Source organism: Silene latifolia, chromosome Y (genome assembly GCF_048544455.1).
Source record: "Silene latifolia isolate original U9 population chromosome Y, ASM4854445v1, whole genome shotgun sequence".
NCBI classification, from domain to species: domain Eukaryota; kingdom Viridiplantae; phylum Streptophyta; class Magnoliopsida; order Caryophyllales; family Caryophyllaceae; genus Silene; species Silene latifolia.
The window spans coordinates 418,618,048-418,639,480 of record NC_133538.1 but is presented as its reverse complement, the minus strand read 5'-3'; the positions used below and the strand labels follow the sequence as shown (position 1 = coordinate 418,639,480).

General features: G+C 34.7%; 1 long non-coding RNA gene across 2 annotated transcripts; it reads right to left on the bottom strand.

Moving 5' to 3' along the window:
* Nucleotides 1-9,531: 9,531 nt before the first annotated feature.
* LOC141626518 (uncharacterized) lies at nt 9,532-12,438 on the bottom strand. Of its 2 annotated transcripts, none has more exons than XR_012536096.1 (3): nt 12,250-12,438; nt 9,839-9,985; nt 9,532-9,678 (listed from the first exon to the last, which is right to left on the bottom strand). It is a non-coding gene; the product is annotated as an uncharacterized LOC141626518 (long non-coding RNA). The 2 variants fall into 2 exon arrangements; XR_012536097.1 differs by having other exon boundaries at nt 9,839-9,976.
* Between the last annotated feature and the right edge of the window lie 8,995 nt (nt 12,439-21,433).

Below are 21,433 nucleotides of genomic sequence, written 5' to 3'. Positions count from 1 at the left end.
CGCAACCGGTTACGCAGATGCTAGCTTCCAAACGGATCGTGATGACTCGAAATCTCGCCGGATTCGTTTTACTCTTAATGGCGCTGCAGTGTTGGAAGAGTTCGAAACAAATCACAACAGATTCTACGACCGAGTCCGAGTACTATGCCGCGTCCGAAGCTACAAAGGAAGCGATATGGATGCGTCAATTCTTACATGGACTATCCGTAGTGCCTAGTTCGAATGACCCGATCACCATCTATTGCGACAATAGTGGTGCCATCTTCCAAGCTAAGGAGCCTAAGTCTAGCAACAAGTCTAGACATGTACAACGGAAAGCTCATCTAATCCGGGATTACGTGGAGCAAAAGACAAAGAGTGATAGAAAAGATTGCTACGAGATGACAACATAAGAGATCCTCTCACTAAAGCATTACGACAAGATAAGCATGAAGGGCACGTTAATTCCATGGGAATCAAACGTGTTCCTAAGTTGTAGTACTCTTTTATGGATCAGATTCATTCTCCTTTGTACTCTATACGACATCATCGTTTTGATATTTTATATATATATATTTTGTTTTTCATGTGGAATTGTACGACGATTTTGAACACCACAAAGTGAATCGAACAAACATCATATATTGTTAGTCCTTAATTGCCCACATGAGCTGATAACTCGGCAATTATTTTGTGACGTTGGTTGATGGTGGGTTCAACGAGCCATAAGTCAACCGGTTGACTCGACCAATCACAGAGGCGATTTATACGGATATTTCGTAGGACACACTTGTGACATCGACGTGGAGTCCTAAATGTTTTATAACATTCGTTGCCCGGTCGTGGATAGGACTTCCATGGTGATCCTTAGAGTCGAATCTCTTGACTATCGTTGTCTCTTGAGACTACGGCGCGTTTTTGGGTGACTTTGGTTTCTTTCTCACGGTCATCCGTAACAGGGGGCCAAGTAGATTTTTTCTGGGTCATTTCATGCTGTGCTTAGATCGGAAGGAGTCGAGTTGAAGGAAATATTCAGCCTTTATCAGGTACTCGATATTTCTCAGGGCCACTCGAGGAGTCAGAATCGAAATGCATGGCCATGCTCGGACACGGATTCGTTTTATCAGTTAAGTTACTCTCTAGTCGGGGGAAACCACTCTAGATACGATCGATTGTAAAATACGACCTTTGTGGATCCAGATCGCAAATTGTTTTACAGTGAGTGGGAGAAATTTTTAAATGAATATGAGAATCGGTTATCGCACATACACTTGTACGGACAAGTGGGAGTTTGTTGGAGCTTGTGTCCTCCAGTTAGTGCGGATAACGTCATTGCACATACACTTGTACGGACAAGTGGGAGCTTGTTGGGGTTGGTGTCCTTAACAGTTAGTGCAAGGACTTATAAACCTCTAAAAGGATCAAAGGGCATACTTTTGGTATTATTATCAGTTGATCCACGTTTATCAATAACGGTTGGCTTGCTAGATAAGTTTGACGTTATTGTCATACGGATGGCGGTGATCAACTGGTCCCTAAAAGTCACACCTATAGGATACGTTCGAGAGATGTGACGGTATGAAAATACCTTTTTGTCATGTAGATTCCAAGATTGACTAACCATTAGTCCGAGTTATTTGACTAGTAATTAGTCAAATATGTGATGTTGAGATATTATATTTAATACGGATTAAATATCATGGGCTAAGGCGAATTAACCAAGTTAATTCGTAAAAATTAAATATACGTGATTTATATTTAATTAAATGTATATTAAAAATAATTATACAATACTGTTTTGTCGGACACGTATTAATAATTAACCCGTATTATTAGCTGATGCCTTAATTTCCGATAACCGATAACAGATTTATAATATAAAACGCGTCATATACATTTAGTCATTGGGTACGGACTACGAGTTAAAATGAAGAGGAAATGGAAAAGCCCATTTCCTCCCCATGGACTCGGTTTGGCCGAGCCAAACATAGACAAAAGGAGAGCTTCTCCTCTTGTCAAACCTAATCATCATTTGAAACAAAATTAGGGTTTTGAAGAGTATTCTTCTCTGAAAAACCTGAGATCTCTCATCTCGACAAAACTCACATCAGTTCTCCCTATATTGCAAGGCAATCGGAGAACACTGTACTAGCACAAGGGCATATCTCGGACAGAGTCTTGGGTGTAACGATTAGGAGGAAATCTGCTTTGATTTCTGTTCTTTACGCCACAATTTAAAGGACCCGAGGTTATTTCTTGTTTCCTTATCGTTTCTATTGTTTTTATGTTTTATGACAATATTCGCATGTCTAAATTTACGTTATAGTCCTGCAATTTAAGGGGTAGTATACGGATATTAACCCACAAAAATGTCATTTTTGGACTAAAAATAGTTAAACTTCGATTTTTTCAGTGGTTTTTGGATATGTTTTCACATATATTATCCACTGATTGCCTGTAAATTTTCATAATAAAATGAGTTGTTATGCTCGAAATATGGATTTTTCAAGTTAAAATCATATTTAAATGGGAAAATAGGATAATATAAGTTATATTTCGAATATGGTCATGAACATTTATTATGTTGTCATATGCAATTTTACAAGATGTGTGTAAAATATTTGGCTATAATGAAGTCTTTATGCATGATTTATGAATTTTTGATAAAAAATCACATAAATAGTGACTTTAATTAGTAAAAATGCTAAAACATACTTCATGACTAAGGAAAAACTTCACATGTTGCATTTTATCATATATTTCAGATCTAAAAGTTAAATGTTGATAAAACTAATTTTTCTCATATTTTTATGGTCATAATTGTTAAAATCGATAAACCGCAACATTGTTTTTCTCGACAAATTTTCGAAATTTTTAACCTATGTTTTGAACATTATGTGTGTCATGGTATTTTTTCCAGAATATTCATGAGTTTAAATTTCAAATTTTGAAATTATTTGAAATTTTTATGATTTAATTTGAGGTTTATAGCATAAATTTTGTATTTTTAGGTCCATTTATGAACAATATTAAGAAATCAAGTTTAATTATTGTCAAATGTTAGTGGAGACTAATTTTGAGTCCTAAGATGGTTTGGGTAGTTAACTTGTACATAAATATGAATTTATGTAATTATTGTGATTTTAACAAGTTAAATCACGCAAATCCGTAAAAACCGATTAATATACGATATTGGCTCTTAAAGGCGATTTAGCATAAAATTTGGCATGCTCATACATATTATAATACTGCATTTTATTTATGATTCTCATATTTTAATTTTATGTAATTTTTGAATTATGTAATTTTACTTAGTATGGCCTTAGTTTTAATTGATATTACCCGAAATGTATGGGAATATCGATTTGCTTGTAATTATTGTGATCTCGTATCACCGTTTTGTAATTTAATAGATTTATTTTTATTTTAATTACAAATGTATAATAGGAAATTATGTAATTCATTTTGTAATTTAATTATTCCGGAGTTCCTTGAAGACGGTGCCATTCGAGAAGGCGATCCATCAAAGAAAGTGTTGCCTTGAAATGCGTGCCAAGACCGAAGTTCAACGGACCAAAGGAGTTGGTTTCCGAATTTGTAATAGTTTATTAGATTTACTATTTAAGGAAAGCCATACTAGGATTTTATTTTTATACTTTGCATTTTATTTATATGTTGCATGCATCGCTAAATCGCCATAACTAAAACATGCATTTTATTTAATCGAGTTTATCGACCGTGTCAATTACAATTATCGTATTTCACCGCTTTAGTTCACTTAAAACGTGATAGATAATAAATTGACATGACCTCTCGCTAAAATAAGCAATTGAGACTTAGCCTTACCAAAAAGTAGAAACCATGAAAACCTATTTCGTAAGGGAGTGCACTCGGCCTTACCGGGGTACAAACCTTGTTACGTAGGGGAAGTGGGTGATAAATGTATACCCACCGAATTTATAAATATGAGGGTTGTATTCGGCTTTACCGATGCCCAAGTTGATGTAAATTTGGATCATGGACACATTTATTCGAAATTTGGGTTGAACTCAACGAAAGTATTCTCGACGGTTGCCGGATGTGTTTCGGGCTAAAGATAAATATTAATGTAATTTTATCGACCAAGAGTTCTAAAAGTAGAATCGATTAAAGTGTTAATCCACCGAGTTATATTATTGAGGGTTGTATTCGGCTTTACCGATGCCCAAGTTAATATGAATTTGGATCTTGGAATCATTTATCATAGTTGGGTAGAGGTCACTATGTAAATGCTTTACTTGTTATTTACAAGTATTAATAAAACGATAAATGTTAAGTTTTCCACTATTCCGTTATCATATTGTTCTATTTCTTTACCTCAATTTATATACGATATCAGTTCGATTTTAGTTCAAATCTCCATTAAAACATCGTAACTAAAGACAAAATTTGAAATGTTCTTCTAAAAACCTCGTATTATCCATTGTAAGGATCTCTTGTGAAGAATATAGATAAAAGTTATTCATGAGCAAACGGGTTTTTGATTCTTGACTAACATATCTACTTACAATGAATTGTTTCTCATATGCTTAATTGAGTTAAGTGCTTTAAAACGTTAAATCATTTTGGTAACTAGATTTGTTGGAAATCAAAATTGACCAAAATACCGCAACCACTTCAATGAAAGTTTTAAGACTAAACGAATGAATTGAAGAGTAGTCTTCATGAAATTCAATTTTGCTTCTCTAAGCAAAGACTCATTAAAATAAGTGGGAGCATTCTCTTAAACCGTTAAGAAAAGGATAAGGTTTTAAAGAAGTGAAATTAGAATGGAATTGATACAAGGTAATGTTAAAAGTAAAGTTATTGAGAATAACGATACTAAACCTATCAATCCCGACCGATAAAGTTTCCATTGTCTTTATTGTTGGACGCTAGAAAGGAAACTACCCCAAATTATTGAAAAATCAACAAGTTAGTTGTGGGACATCTAATGGGACCTTCTTCTTTAAATGTTTATTTGATTGACATAAATTTTGCTAGTGTTACTTCGTCAATATTAGAAACCGGTGGTGGTTTTCATCATTGTATTTGATACATAGGATGATTAAAATATGACGACTAGCATCAAATAATGTCGAGAGAAAGAGTCATCGTGTAATCAATCTAGATTAGGGTTTATAGTTGTACTTAATTGTGACTATTAAGTGCATAAACTCTAAATAAGAATATAAACTTGTTAAGATACAAAAGAGGTTTCACTTTTGTGACCCTATACACCATGATTTTATGTATGGCTAGCCCATTATCAAGGTGATTATATTCTAAACCAAACTAGAATGATATATCATGAAGGTGATGCAAGACTCAAGTTGGTAACCCAAGATTAAACCTTTGATTCTGGAATGATGAACGCAAAGAGTTATCGAGTACTCTTGAAACCATTTAATCTTATGGTCTATGCGTATCTTGTATTCAAAGCAAGATGTCTCGTGCCGTTTTGTTGAAAAGGAGATCGAGGTTGTAAATCATTGATCCAAAATAGGTTGATCATTTTCTTTTACCAACAACTTAGGTTGACACTACTGTGTTCACTTAATAAGGTAAATAAAGAAATCTTTGAAGAAGTTCAAAGAGTTCAAAGAATCACTATTTAGTCGTGATGTGATTATCAAAGTGAAGACTTTGATATAAGCCAAAGGAAATGTGATATGGTATCCCAAATTAATCTCTCTTAGCACGCATTATGGGATAATGTGTGGTTGGATAAAGAATTCAAACGCTATTCGATATGGTTTGGACTTCAATCAAGTTACTTTGAGTTACATCATCTTATTTTGGGGATATTATCATTTTGTCTAAGGTGTTTTTCCACTAAATCTAAACTAATCATATGAGATATGAAATGGTAGGGTACCATGTTTGTAAGTTTTCAAAAGAAACAAATGCTCATTTTTCCTTACTATAATCACGAGTACAACGGGTTTGTGGCTCGTGAAGTTGTCTTTCTAGAATACAAGTTTATTTCCAGAAGACAGAGTGGGAGAAATTTTTCAAGAGCCACAAAGAATGTTATGTCGCAAGAAACTGGTCTTTCTTGGCTACATTAGACGTTTTGTGTAAGACATTGTTTCTTCAAAACCTAGGAGGTTAAAGTCATCACTTGTTGAAGATGATGAATTAGTGTTACTTTTAGAATGTAAAGAGCTTGCAACTTACAAAGAAATTGTTTGATTCAACTTCTGGAAAGTAATGAACATATGACTTACATGAGAGTGTTTAAGTCACAACTAAATACAAGGCTTAGAGTCAGGCCATGAAAATCCGAAATAAATTCCAAGTGAATTGTTAGATATCAAACCTTGATTGGTGGCAAAGGGTTTTGCACTAGTTGAAATGCTTAAGTCTATTTGGATCTTCTTAGGGATTGTGTTTCATTATGATGATATACATATAGCAAGTGAATCTAAAACCCACTTCTTGAATTAGAAGGAATGTATTCAATACATGTCTTGAGTTTTGTAGATTTTACCAATCCTAAGATAATGTGCAACTTAAGAGATGGTCTTGAGTAGGACATCAATGAGTTGGAATCAATGTTTTTATCATATTATAAAACTTTTCTCAATAGGTTGAGAAGTTGTGTTTATACATGGAGTTTAGTGGGAGTTACGGAAATTTTAATTGGTCTCATATGTGGATGGCATATTGATCATTGGGAATGATTTAAGACTTTGGAGAAATATAGTACATCTTTAATATCCGGATTTATGGAGATAAATCTACATGATATTAATGTCAAATAAGGAGTCTTATGTTGATAAGATTCATGACTAGTTCAATCGAATTGAACATACTTCATTGATTCCATTTGCTTTCGCTGCTGAATCAATTAAATAAGAAATGATGTATAACACTTCATATACTTTGAGTATGATGAATTGTTTCAAATCGAATTTAAGTAATAGTTACCTAGTTAGCCATAAAGATTACCCTAAGTGCTTACAGAAGCATTAAGGATGTAAAGCAAAGTGTTTTTGATGCAACTGTGTGTAAGGGTGTTACACAAATGACCATTGACAATTGAGATTGCGCATGGTTTCCGACAAAACCATAATCAAAACACATTAGGATGGTTAAGATACCATTGTGGCTATGTTATTTAAGAAATAGTTTTTCTAGAATCGTTCTAGGCAATAAAGAACAATGAGAAATATTTACAACGGAAATTGAGTACACTTACAATCATGAGATGAGAAGAGGATGGATCCCACACACTGTGAAAACAGTAGGAGCTATTCTAAGGCTAGAGAGCTTATGTCTAGATTGGATCTAGACACGTACTCAGAAAGTTTTGTAATGCAAATGTATACATTGTAAAGGAAAACGAGAATGTAGTAAGGTTGAGTAAGGTACAAGAAGTTGATAAAACCTACTAACCAAAGCCTTCTCATGGGCTTAACATGATGAGTCATTTCTTAAGTCATTTCAATTGCATTGAGATGAACAACTACATATAAGACGAAAATGGATTATAAAAATATGAAGTAGTAATCAGGTATTGACTATTCATATGTGATAATCACATTTGTCGTTCTAGTTTTTAAATCTGAAAACTCCTTTTATAATTTGTTACATCCAAACGGGTTGTTGAGACAATATTGAACCCCGTTAAAGTGAACCCGGATTAACATGGTATTTGCCCATAGTCACTTGTATGAGGTGACGTCTCAAAGTGACTAGAGTGTGATGTGATTGATGGCAAGTTCAAGTGCCATAGAGTCATGTGATATGACTAGACAATCACATAGGCAGACTGTTAGGAACACTTTGTCGGGCCTTATGACCGCTTATAGAGTTCTGGCAAATTTATATAGCCTAGTCGTGGCGAGAGCTACTATAGTATTCTAATGAGTCAATTCTTTTGACTAAAGACTGTTCGCCTAAGGTGGCACAGTTTCAGATTAACTTTGATTTGTGTTACTACGACCTTCGTAAATGGGGTCAAATGGGCATATTTTGGGTTATGATGGTGGTGGCTAGTCGAAGGGAATAAGTGCGATAGGAATTGTCCACCCCCTTGTCAGGGTTAAAACAATATCTCAGGGCCACTCGAGGAGTAATGAACTGGAAATGCGTGGCCACTCTCGGAAGGTATCTATGGTAGATAACTCTGGTCAATCAGTTATTCTCCAGATCGAGGAAACCACTCTCGATATGATCACTTGCAAGCACGACCTGAAAGACACCTTGCATTGAGTGGGAGATAGTAATAGGACAAGAGAATTGGTGACGCACACTTGTCGAGAACAAGTGGGAGATTGTTGGAATATGTGTCCTCCGACAATCATGCGATCACAACTGTTGATCATGATGATCACACGTTTAAATCTCATTTTAAGAATACATGTGGGATGTAATATTTTACAGTCAACTGGTCCACAAATATCGGTAATGATTGGTCGACTAGAGTTTGACACATTCTTTGTCAAATGCGGCATGTGGTGATCGATTGATCCCCTTAGGTCATTCCTATAGGGAAATACTCTTAATTGATTATTTAATTAATCGTATGCCGATACGAGTTAATTAAATTGCTTAAAATTGACGGATGATCTTGTGAGTAAAATTAACGTGTCTTATTGTAATTCGATTATATTAGATACGGTCTAAGTAATTGAATTGTTTTATTACTTAGATAAAATTATTGTTTACAAAACAATTGAAATTGAATGAATAATTTATTATAAATATAAGACGTTGTAATTTATAATTTGATAAACCATTTTGGTACAAGTGATTACGAATTACTAGTGGATTTTGTATATGGCATATTTTATGAGTATGTTGATTTTTAATATGTTAAAAATACATTACAAATTCACATGTCAAGTAACATGTCACATATGTCACAATTGACAAATGAAAAAATAAAATGGACTACCCATTTTATCTCAAGTGTACCGAAAATTAGAGGGTATTAGTGGATAAAATTGTGTTGATTATTTTAATAAGGGAAAAACACAATTATTACACTCTATATGTAGCCATGCAAGCCTACTCTTCTTGGGAAGAAAATTGGATCCATGCATTGGCTCCCCATAGACCCCTCCAACCGGTTTTCCATGCAGAGAAACAAAATGGTTTTTCTCTATTATTCATTTTGTAGACACTACATAATTTTCTAGTGTAAGAAATTATCATTCTCTACATTTTGTGAAAGATTTTAGAGATATAAAACTCACAAAAATCACTCCTCTCTTGACCGAAATATTTTTGTGTGCTATTTTAAATTAAACTTATATTTTTACTAGTTCATAAATATATAAGTTATTAAGAGATTCCTTGGGTATATGCTTTTGGGAGAGGTTCTAATTTGAACCTTGTTCATCCATTATAAGGAAGCTCAAGAACTAACAAGAAGGAGATCTTGTTGGTGCCCAAAAATCCGAAATACAAATGTAAGAAGTGGTGATTTCTTCTCTAATTTGTTTTATGTTTGCATGCATAAGATCTAGTTTTAATTTTATGACTAAACTAATTTGAACATATATGAATATGTATATTAATGAGATTAATGAATTCTAACAACAATATGTCTTCAAGCAAACAAAATATTACACCCCAAATTTATAACAATAAAATTAATAGTTTTACATTATTAATATAAATGTCCTCTTCTCATTGGCGCATCAACTTTTTGAGATGAAAAATATTAACCTGCAAAAATAATAACAAAAACGTTATTAATTTTAAAAACAGTCTTATAATGATCTATTCTGCTTAAGCTCTTATCATGATGTGTGTCCATAAGACGACACTCTTATAGACAGTCCAAATGTCCAATAGCTAGCCACTTCCTAAGAATAATTACACTTACCTGAACATGAACATCAAGCTTTGCTCTTGTACATCCAAAATCTAACTTCTACCTTAATCCATAAAATTGGCATGTTAGATCCAATGAGGCGAATCACTAAGAGTACTACTCACACCAAAGTAGAATCCATGAACACTTCTATTATATCTAAATGTAAATTTTTAAAAGAAGAATCTTAAATGAAGGAAGGATTAACGCTTAGAAAATTCATCCATATCAACAAGGATGTAAACTAAACAATTATATAAGTACAAAATATTAGTGTAAGTGGAACACATGTCAAATTTAGTATTACAAGAGAGTAAGAAGCTAACATATGATCCAAATTCTACACATCAGACACAGAAACAACGTAAGTGAAGTTACAGGAAAAGCATACACTAATGGTCGGGTGCAAACAATTAAACAAACATATTCTTATTTTACACCGCAAGAACTACATCCCTACCAACACCATTATTTCAACCATTTTCAATATAAACATGCATCTAAAGAAGAATTTGTTTTAAAAAGAGTTCAAAAAAAAAGGAAGAAGAAAAGAGTAAGTAAACAGCGTGAAAAAATGGTTAGAAAATATGTTATCCACTTAAAAGTTCCCCTCCAATAAAATTTGTATAAACTAATAAAACGTAGAAATTATGTTGGTAATAAAATATACACATACACGATACATAAAAATGTTGATCTAATATTAATCTCCACGGCAACGGCGCTGGGATTTGATCCACCTACAATTGGTGCCAATTACTAAACTGCCCATCATCGTCCCACATTCTACTAACGAGATATCAATACATAATGCTGCTCTAGCATCCAAACATGAGCACACACGTACACACTCTTCTCTATTCGACTTAATTATAGTATACCCCTTTGTAACCTCCTCTATATAACTTATTTTATTGCTCATACTCTCAATTTTCCATTTCCTCGTCAATTTCTTCCTAATTAACACCAATGCCACCATTAAAAATCAATAATCAACAAATATCTAAGCCAACAAACATACTAGTATGATAATTAACAAAAAAAGAATATAATCAATACGTTCTAACCATAATCACACCAATTAATAAATTTATAGTAGTATGACTGAAAATTGCGAAATCCTATTACTACATCAAAAACACATAATTATTCGATCAGCCTCCTAAAGAGGAAACTACAACTGGAGCATAATGCAGTTTTATCCCATTATAAGAACATGGCTTCCTGTTTAACTTGTATATATATAGTTATATAACAGGGAAAAAACTGCAAAAGTGATCCTAGTGATACAATTAGCAACATAAACAAACCTAATGTTTAAAATATGGTACTCCCTCCAAATTTTAATTTTCTTCCCATTTCATTAAAATACTACTCATATATAATAGAGAAATGGGAAGAACATTAAAGTTTTGGAAAAATAGGAAGAACATTAAAATACTACTTACATTAAAATACTACCCACGTATTATTGTTAGGCACAAGGAGCACTCCATAAAATCACAAATAGACTTTTTGAAAGGCTTAAATATGGAGCAAGGACATACCTAAAGCCAAACAATAAAAGCACAATAGTCTTGCTTAAGACGGTACTATCCGTCTTAAGCTTAATGTAACACCCCAGGTGTTGTCCCACATAGGGAAAATAAGCAGTTTGTGATATATTTATAAGGGCTTCCACCCACCACTTAGTAACAAGGCTTTGTACTTTTGGGCTTAAGTGAGGACAATTAATGACCCAAAAGTGCACATCCCATCTTATTGGGATTGTGTTACGACGGTGGCGGGTCGGGTTGTTATACTTAAGACAGTTCAAATACTAACATATGGTGGTAATAAAGACAAAACTTTTGGCGTTTTCTAGGCAACAAGTGGGGTGATGTGGTATGTATTTGACCCGTCTTAAGCTTAAGACGGATAATGTCCGTCTTAAATGAGAATTTTGTGAAAGCCAAAATGCTTAGAGCAAAAGACGTAATTTTTATAAATATAGTGTGTGCAACAGTACATAACAACACATACAAGTGGGAAAGCCTATGTTGATAATTATGAGATCAATAATCATTAAACATCTAAACCAACAAACATAGTAGTATGATAATCAACCAACCAAAGATTATAATCGAACGATAATCACCATTCAATAAACTCACAGTAGTATGAATACTGGAAAAATTTCGAAATCCTATTAACAACAATAGTAATCTGATTAACAGCAGCAACAATAATCCGATTAACATCAGTAAAATCAATTAACAAAATAATCGGAGTAACATCAGTAAAACCAATTAACAAAATAATCGGGGATTAACAACAGTAAACCGATAAAAAAAATAAACGGATTAGCAATTCGATTAATTCAGAGTAATCAGATTAGTAAAAAACGTGATTTCAAGTTGAAAAGTAGGGCTCGTGCTAATTACCTTTTGGAATTATGATGGCCGACGTAGCAGGTCTCCCAATCCACGCCGTTGTTCGCCTGTTGGTAAACGTGAGAAACTAAATGAGACTGCGGGAGCCGAGAAGTAATAACATTGGCTTCACGCTCATTAGTTTCATAGAGTAGTTTATAAGTTTGCAAGTGGGCTTGGGACACACCACTAATCTTTTTCAGAATTTCTCGTATATTGTGTGACATGGTCTTAAGTTTAAAACGGTTTAAATATATTCATGGGTACGGAAATGATAAAAGGAGAAGTATAGCGAAAATAAAATCATAAAAACTCCGGAGAGACGGTCTCTCAATATCATTATTGAGAGACCTTTCACATGATGGGATGAGGGAACCATCAAATTTCTTTTTTGCCTATTATGTCTCCCACTAAATTAGTGGGAGACAGTATCTCATGAGACCTACTGAAAATAAAATATATGTCCATGTGGGATAATATTTGACCATTTTTAACACTTCTGTCTTAAGGAAGACTAGTTGTACCGGGTAAGTCAACTAAGAGTAACAGGTTCGAAATATAAAATGCATGACCTCAGGTCATAAAAAATCCACCAGATTGCTTTTTGAATGCTTGGAATTAAATACCTTGAAAATTTCACCCAATTTTTAATCACTAAAGTCCAGCTCAGGTCAAATATAATATTTTTATATTAGATTTGAAATAATAAATATAAAAAAAAATATTTTAATATTTTTAATTAAAAAAAACTAAAAATACATTTTATATAACTTTTAAATCATTAAATAACAAAATAATTTTGTTCTTGCAAATGTCTTGTCATAATATAAGTATATGATAAATAATAAATATATATTGATGTATATTTATAGTTTTACAAATGTCGGGTCTTGATAGTGTTATACTTTAGAAAAAAAAATCAGCTAGCCATATCATTAAAATAGCCCAGTCATTAACGTAACGAATTTGATATTCTAAAATAGTTATGTCATTCTTTACAAAGCTAATTTAGACTGAAACTTGTAATGAATTTGATATTTTCATTACCATTTAACTTCATCTAACATTCTAACAATAAAATTAACTTTGAAAGTGTTAATGCTTTGTAGATATTTGTCACAAATTTTCCCTCATAATGAACGACAATTATATTTGCCACGACATGATGTATTCGTAACTACAACAATTATTTACCACGATATGACCTATTTGTGACTAAGATAATTATTTGCCCCGGTTAACCTTATTCGTGGCCAAGGGAGTTTTTGCCACAAGCATGGCATAATTCGTGGCAAAAGAGAAAATTTGCCACAGGCGTGGCCATAATTCGTGGCGCAAGTGAATAATAGCCACGGTTAGATTTTTCCCGTGGCAAAAGTTTTGAAAACAATTTTATCTAATGTTTTTTCCGTGGCTAAGTAAATTTTTGCCACGAATTGTGAATTTCTATGGCATAATTCGTGGCGCAGGTGATGATTTGTTGTAGTGGTAGAATCTGACACTTCATGTTTTAAGTTTATTATATGATACATTTTGATAAGTATGATATTGTTTTGATAATAATTAAGTGAGTTAATTGTGTTGCAATGATAACGAAGTGAAATGGCATTCAGACGTGTTGATGGTTACATGAGGCTTTTGTAGCATTTTTGGGTGAACTTCGGACGAAGTTCATTTTTTTTAAAAATAATACCCCGTAATTTGATAATTATTTATAAGAATAAATTATGTAATTCAAATAATTAATTAAACGACATTTATATTAATAATTGCAAATAAGACGATAATTAATAAGAAAATAATACGTGAGTCGGGAATTGGATATTGTACCGTGAGATAGGTCGTGTATGGGTATGTTGGGCTCATAGTACTCGAGTAATATTGATATAATAATAATAGTATATAATAATAATAATAGTATATAATAATAATAATAATAATAATAATAATAATAATAATAATAATAATAATAATAATAATAATAATAATATTAATATTAATAATAATAATAATAATAATAACCTCGTTCGTGACACCTTATTCGACATCTGTTATCGGTCTGGTATTTCTACGGGTAAGGAGGTCAATATCGGTTTGGTTGACGGACATGGTGGCTCCCTTCGTCCTACGGATTTGCTATTTTATTCCTGGGACAGAGGGCGTGATGTGTGCGTCGATTTTAGATGGTATTCTCCCTTGACTCAGACTGGGATGATGGATTTTGTGCCCGGCAGGGTTGTCGCTGATGCTGCTCAGCGCAAGTGTGCTAAGTATGGGGATGTATGCGCAGTAGCTTGTTATGGTTTCCTTCCCTTCTCTTTCTCTTCACTTGGGGAGTTGGGTTCGGATGTTGTTGCCTTGCTCAAGCGGATCCAGAAATTCTCGGTATCTCAGGATGTGGGGGCTCGGGTGGCCGCTTATATTTTCACTAGACTTAGCTTTGCTGTTGCTAAGGGTGTGGGAGCCCAGATTGTATCTCGGCTCCCCACCAATTTCATGTAAACTTTATTTTTCTTTTAATGAAAGTTGTGCGCATCCTTCTATAAATAATAATAATAATAATAATAATAATAATAATAATAATAATAATAATAATAATAATAATAATAATAATAATAATAATAATAATAATAATAATAATAATAATAATAATAATAATAATAATAATAATAATAATAATAATAATAATAATAATAATAATAATAATAATAATAATAATAATAACAATAACAATAACAAGAATAACAAGAATAACAAGAATAACAATAATAACAATAACAATAATAATAATAATAATAATAATAATAATAATAATAATAATAATAATAATAATAATAATACTTTGGTTTGTTGTACTTTGTTAGTCACTACCTCGGGAAACCGAGATGGTAACACTCTCATTTACATAGGATGTCTAGCTAAAGGCTCCTGAATAAATGGGGGTGTTACACGACCGACCCATTCGACCAAATCAAACACAATATTCAACATGTTTTTCAACAACATATTTTCAACACATTTTCAAAACAAAATCCTTTTTTAAGGCACTCTTTTAAACTTCTTTTGATACCGAGTAGTCGCATAACGAGAAAACTGTCTCTAAAATCGTCTACCTCGCAAACATCATAACATGTAAGTTTGAAGGTGTAAACAACTCACTTATTTCATGTCTTTACTATTTTTATGAATTTATAAGCATGAACAATGCATAACACGATTCAAAACATGAAAGATCGAGCCAAATCCGGATTTTGACTGGAGACAGAAGCTGGTAGTCACCACTACTAGCCTCGCGCCTCTTATGGGGTCTCTGGCCAGAATCCAAACGTGTTTGTGTTAATCTTTCCACAACATTTTTATCTTATTTTTATTTCTTTCATTTTTTGGTTTTTAACATTTTAATTCATTCTTATGACAAATATTTTGACCATTACCGAAATCATCCTGGTTACTTATACCATGACGGTTTATTCCATGATTCGATGATATTATTGGTTAATTACAAATTAATGGGTATTTCTAACACTCTTTTCTCTTATTTACCTTTTTTTGTCATATATTTACACTTGCAAACATATTAGTCATATCTCATAATCATCCTTGGTTCTATATACCATGTCGGTTTAATCCGAGTGCGATGATAAATATCGACTAATTACAAATAAATGAACTGAACATATTTAGTTCAAATCAAACACTTTCCATTTACTTTTATTTCATTTTATTTTCATCTTTTTTCTTGACCTTATCGTATGTCATCCTTGGCTAATATATATGCCATGTCGATTTAATTCGAGTACGGTGACGAAACGGTTAAGCATACAACTTTTACATTTTTATTTGTAAACTATACATTTCAAACTTGTAAATCATTAAACAGAAAGGCGGTCTTGATGACCTTTTCAACAAAGGCTTTTTTTAACGACCTTTTAAATCGGTTTTTCATAACCTTTTAAACAACTAGGAGAAGTCCCTTGAACTGCCCTATGGCTCGCGCCCAAAGGAACCTCTTGTTTCCTGTATTTCAAATCTGAACAGGCTTTGTTGCCTTGCCGTATGGCTCGCGCCCCAAAGGGTTTGCCTGGCACAGTTCTGTTTCGTTTCTAGCACTTCCGAATACATGACGGATCAGATTGACAAGTTTACGTTTTACACTTTATCATTTAAACACACTTCTTTTCCAAATAAATGGATCGTGTTAAGCATCATAACCCTAATTTGGTAAATGGATGTCTAATTTCCGTTTTTCATGCAAATCAACCCTTAAATCCAACTTTGACATCAATTTTATGATATGTGGATAAACAAACCGACATATCAAATCTTCACATGTTTGGTTAAACTTTTGGATGCGCATTCATGCATTTAAACCGTTTTATCAACTTTTGCACTTAAACAACCATGATCGATCAGTAAACGCCGTTAACGCGGGCAGGATTGGGTGTTCGATTAAAGAGCTTCCCAATACGTACCCTCACCCCTTACTCAGAACCTTTGGATAGTGGATGGCCTTATCCAGGGCGTACGAGAGTCATTTTAGCGATAGACTGCTAAAGGGGGACGAGTCCTTATCTTTAGTACCTATGTCAAACACCGTTTTTTGCCTTGATTGACTGTGGTATATAGTGGATTTTGAACGGTTTCCAAGCATCCCATAATTGTTTGGTGGTGACTCCGAACATCTCTGCATCATTTTGAGACCTTTATCGAGACGAAACCGACCGATCTAAAGCGATCCGGTCGAACGCATTTTTACGTCACCGAGCGTGGCTTTCCGACCGCTGCACTTCCACAGATTGGCCTAGCGTGCAGGTGGCCCGTGTCCACAGACTGGTAGGGGCCCATGTCCACAGACCGGCAGGTGGCCTATGTCCACAGATTGGCGACTCAGCTAGGGAAAACTAGGACACTTGTGTCTTTGTGATCTTTAGAGGTGAGACTCGAACGAGGTCGTGGTTAAAGTGAATTAATTCATACTACGGTCATAAGTCAGGTTCCTTGTCCGGGCCCACGACCTAACCCCTATCGACCAATTAGCTCGTCCTGTCGGCGTGAGTTTGCTCATGCCCGCGTCTCGACTACCGATTGCGCTAAGCATACCGTTGGCGTTACACATTTTTGTTTCGTCAAAAGGCTTTCATTTCCTACGTGAACGAGGCTAGGGCACCCTCCTTACACATTTTGTTTGTATTTGTATCCCTTTCGAAAATCGGGGATTGATCGCTTGGTGTGTAACCACCCTTTTAAGCCACACCCGTGTCAGCATTATGCATAATATAACGAACTGCGAGTGTTTATGTGCTATGTGACCATAAGTCCTTCCATGTCATTTTCTAACTTTCAAAACACCTTTTTGCACCGTTATAATGGCCATTTCAAACCTCGGTCTTTCGCCGACCGTTGCACACCTTTTTTATGTCGTCGTAATGACAATTTTAAAACCGGTTTTTACAACCGTTTCAAAAGCACATATTTACGCCGTTATAATGGTCGTTCAAACCCCGGTCTTTTGCCGACCGTTGCAAAAACTACCTTTTTACGCCGTCGTAATGACGATTTCAAAACCTGGTTTCTACAATCGTTTCAAAATCACTTTGAAAGACGAATGATTGAAAATCAAAGGCCGAGATAGCTCCATTCTTTATGAGCTGTTTTACGCGTTTCTCATTAATGTGTCCCATACGGCAGTGCCATAGATACGTTTGATCTTTGTCACCAACCTTTAACTTCTTATTCATTACGTGTAATATTTCGGTGGTCTGATCTAAAACATAAATTCCATTCATGGAGACTGCCTTGCCATAAATCATATCGTATAATGAGAAAATGCAAGTATTATTCTCTATTACAAATGAAAAACCAAGTTTGTCAAGTGCAGAAACTGAAATAATGTTTTTAGAAAGACTGGGTACATAATAGCAGTTATATAAAAATAACTCAAATCCGCTAGGAAGCTGGATCACGTATGTTCCCCTTGAGACGGCAGCCACTCGTGCTCCATTCCCGACACGCAGGTCCACCTCACCCTTTACGAGGGGTTCGATGTTTCGGAGCCCCTGCACATGATTACACAGATGAGAACCACAACCAGTATCTAGTACCCAAGTTCCGTAACTTGCGTGGTTAATCTCAATCATATGAATAAAAGTAGAAGAGGAAGAAGACATACCAACAGGTTTAACGCGACCTGCTTTTATGTCCTCATGGTAAACAGGACATGTCCGCCTCCAATGCCGATCTTGTGGCGGTGATGGCATTCCATGTTTTTCGGTCTTGCTCTTTGTCGCGCCTGATGAGTTGCTTGACTCACCAGGCCCACTCTTACCTGATCCCGACTTCTTAAACTTCGGTTTAACTACCGCTAGGTCTGCCTGAGCTTTGCCCTTACCCTTGCCCTTGTTTGACACAACGAGAACATCCTGTTTCAAGCTCCCACTAAACTTCATATCCTTCTCGGTCTGTACGAGTAGGGAGTGTAGTTCATGAGGACTTTTCTTCAAATCATTCATATAGTAATTCGCTCTAAAGCGCAAAACCATCGTGGAGTGAATGAAGCATGCGGTCAATCACGATGTTCTCGCTGATTTTACAATCAAGCGCCTCCAGTCTCTCGACATTCTCAATCATGCTGAGAATGTGTGGGCTAACCGGTTGGCCCTTCTGGAGTCTCGCATCAAAGAAGCGAGTGGTATGCTCATAGGTCACGATTCTCGGTGCTTTCGAGAATTCCTTAGTGAGCGTGGTGAAAATCTTGTTTGCACCTTGGGCTATGAAGCGTTTATGCAAATTGGATTCCATTGCAAAAATGAGTACGTTTTTAATCGCACCCGCTTCCATGAGGAAATCGTTATACTTGGCGATCTCGTTAGCTCCAGCCGTGGGGCCTGGGTTTGACGGGATGGGCTCTGTCAGATATTTGAGCTTCCCATCAGCGGCGGCAGCATTCCGTAATGCCGCCTCCCAGTCCGCGAAGTTTGATCCATCATTCTTCAGTCGAGTAGACCGATTCATCTGATTCATGAAGATCCGAAGCCAGGACTCACGGTCCAATGTGGCACTTGGCATTGGGTCGTCAGCACGGCCAGCCATTTTGTTATTAGTAGTTTAAGTGATCGTGATCTACACTGAAAAAGGAAGGGAAAAACAAAACGAAATAAGCAACTCCTCGAGGTGATTTAAGTCTATTTAAAATTCATTTTAACGTGTAGACTCATTGCACTTGCATAATTGATCTCCCTCAAGAATAATACAAGTGATCCCAAGACTCAATTTCCGTAAATTGATAAGCCAACTGTTTAGCTGGTTCTATCGTTAGAACTCTTGGTCGATAGATTTCCGTAAATCCTATCTAAGTCCACCATAATCACAGGATCGTACGAGTGACCATAGTGTTGAGATAAAATAGGTCAATCAGTTCCAACTTACCCGACGTAGAAGGGGTCATATTATGCCTACCGACGAAGAAGGGATTCATTGGAGTTTGACCTATAAAGACTATTCTCAATTTTTGGTTATACGAGGAAGATCCCATCAACTTAGTTTTAATTCATTTTAAGTGAACGAAAAAACTAGCATTGCGTGAATGAATTAATTTAGGTGATGGCTTATGGAAAAACGTGTGATATCGTCAGATATCAAAGAAAACTAACGCGTGACCTCTATATGAGTCAGTTTTCATGCAATTATTAGGTGGTTTGGTTTTAGGCGGAATATGATGCAATCTATCGTTACGATAAAATAAATAAAAGAATGCAAAACGTAAATAAAAATTCCTAGTGTGGCCTATCCTAGTAAAAAGAACATAATACAACTTTGGAATCCACCGTTTGACCCGAGAAGCTTGTCTTGATGTTCCATCTTTGTCCATGCAGCGGGAGTGAGCATCCGATCTCCATCTTTGGTCTTCTCAAAATTACAATTAAAATTTACAAAAATAAACCTATTTACATTCTAAATTAAAACTGTAATTACAAGGAAAAATCAAAATGGAGATGCGAGATCTCAAAATACAACCAAGACCATGTTCCATCATTACGGTAACACGTTCTACTAAGGCCACACTAAGTTACAACCGTTTGTAAAAATTAAATACGTAATTAAAAACATTCAAGGCATTCAAAATAACGATAAATAAAATGCATCAACTAAAATAAAATTTATTCGTGACATAATTCCGTAATTATGTTAAATTTATCCAAACCACCTTTAATGATTAAAATTATGTGACAAAACCGCTTTAACCAACTTAATTTTAATCCATGATAATCCGTTACTTTAAATCGCTTTAAAATAACTAAATGGTACGTGAGTGAACCGTTTCACTATCAAGCGACTGCACAAAATCCGTATTATGCACATTATGGCCGGAAAAAAAAATAAAAACACAAAAAAAAATTTTTCTTCTTCACGGCTGAACCGTGAACAGTGCAGCAAAAAAAAAAAATTTCCAGCAGCTCAAAAAAAAACGTGAGCATCAACAATCATCAAAAACGATTTGATAAAACCAATTGCAATTTAACCTAATCCGTATAGAATTGAAACTACAATTGATATAACTTTAACATATTGCAATAATTATCATTTAAAATAACAATATGTAAAGAACAAATTGAAAACAAAACACCGTCTGATCAGACAAAAGCCAAAAGGCACGGTTTCCAAGGCACAAAAAAAACAGGCCGTGCAAAACAAAAAAAATCTGCCGAGACAAAAAACAGCCGCACGGTTTTTTTTTATGCAAAAAAAAATTATCGATTCAATTCATTTAATGAAAATCACAAAGAAAAATTTACGTGGCCTCGCTCTGATACCACTTGTGGGGTAATATCCGTATAAAACCCTTAAAATTTAGGACTATAACGTAAATTTAACATGCGATTTATGGTCATAAACGAAAAACAATAGAGAAACGATAAAGAACAAGAATCAACCTCGGGTCCTTTGAAATGCGGCCTAAGAACAGAAATCAAAGTAGATTTCCTCCTAATCGTTGCACCCAAGACCGTCTGAGACTATGCCCCTTGTGCTAGAAATACTCTCTAATTGACTTGCAATATTGAGAGAGTTGTTGTGAGGTTTTTACGATGTGAGATCTAGGATTTCAGAGAAAATTGCCCCGAAACCCTAATTTCTTTGCAAAATGAGATGATTAGGTCACAAAAGGAGAGAAGCTCCCCTTTTGTTCTTTCGGCCGTGG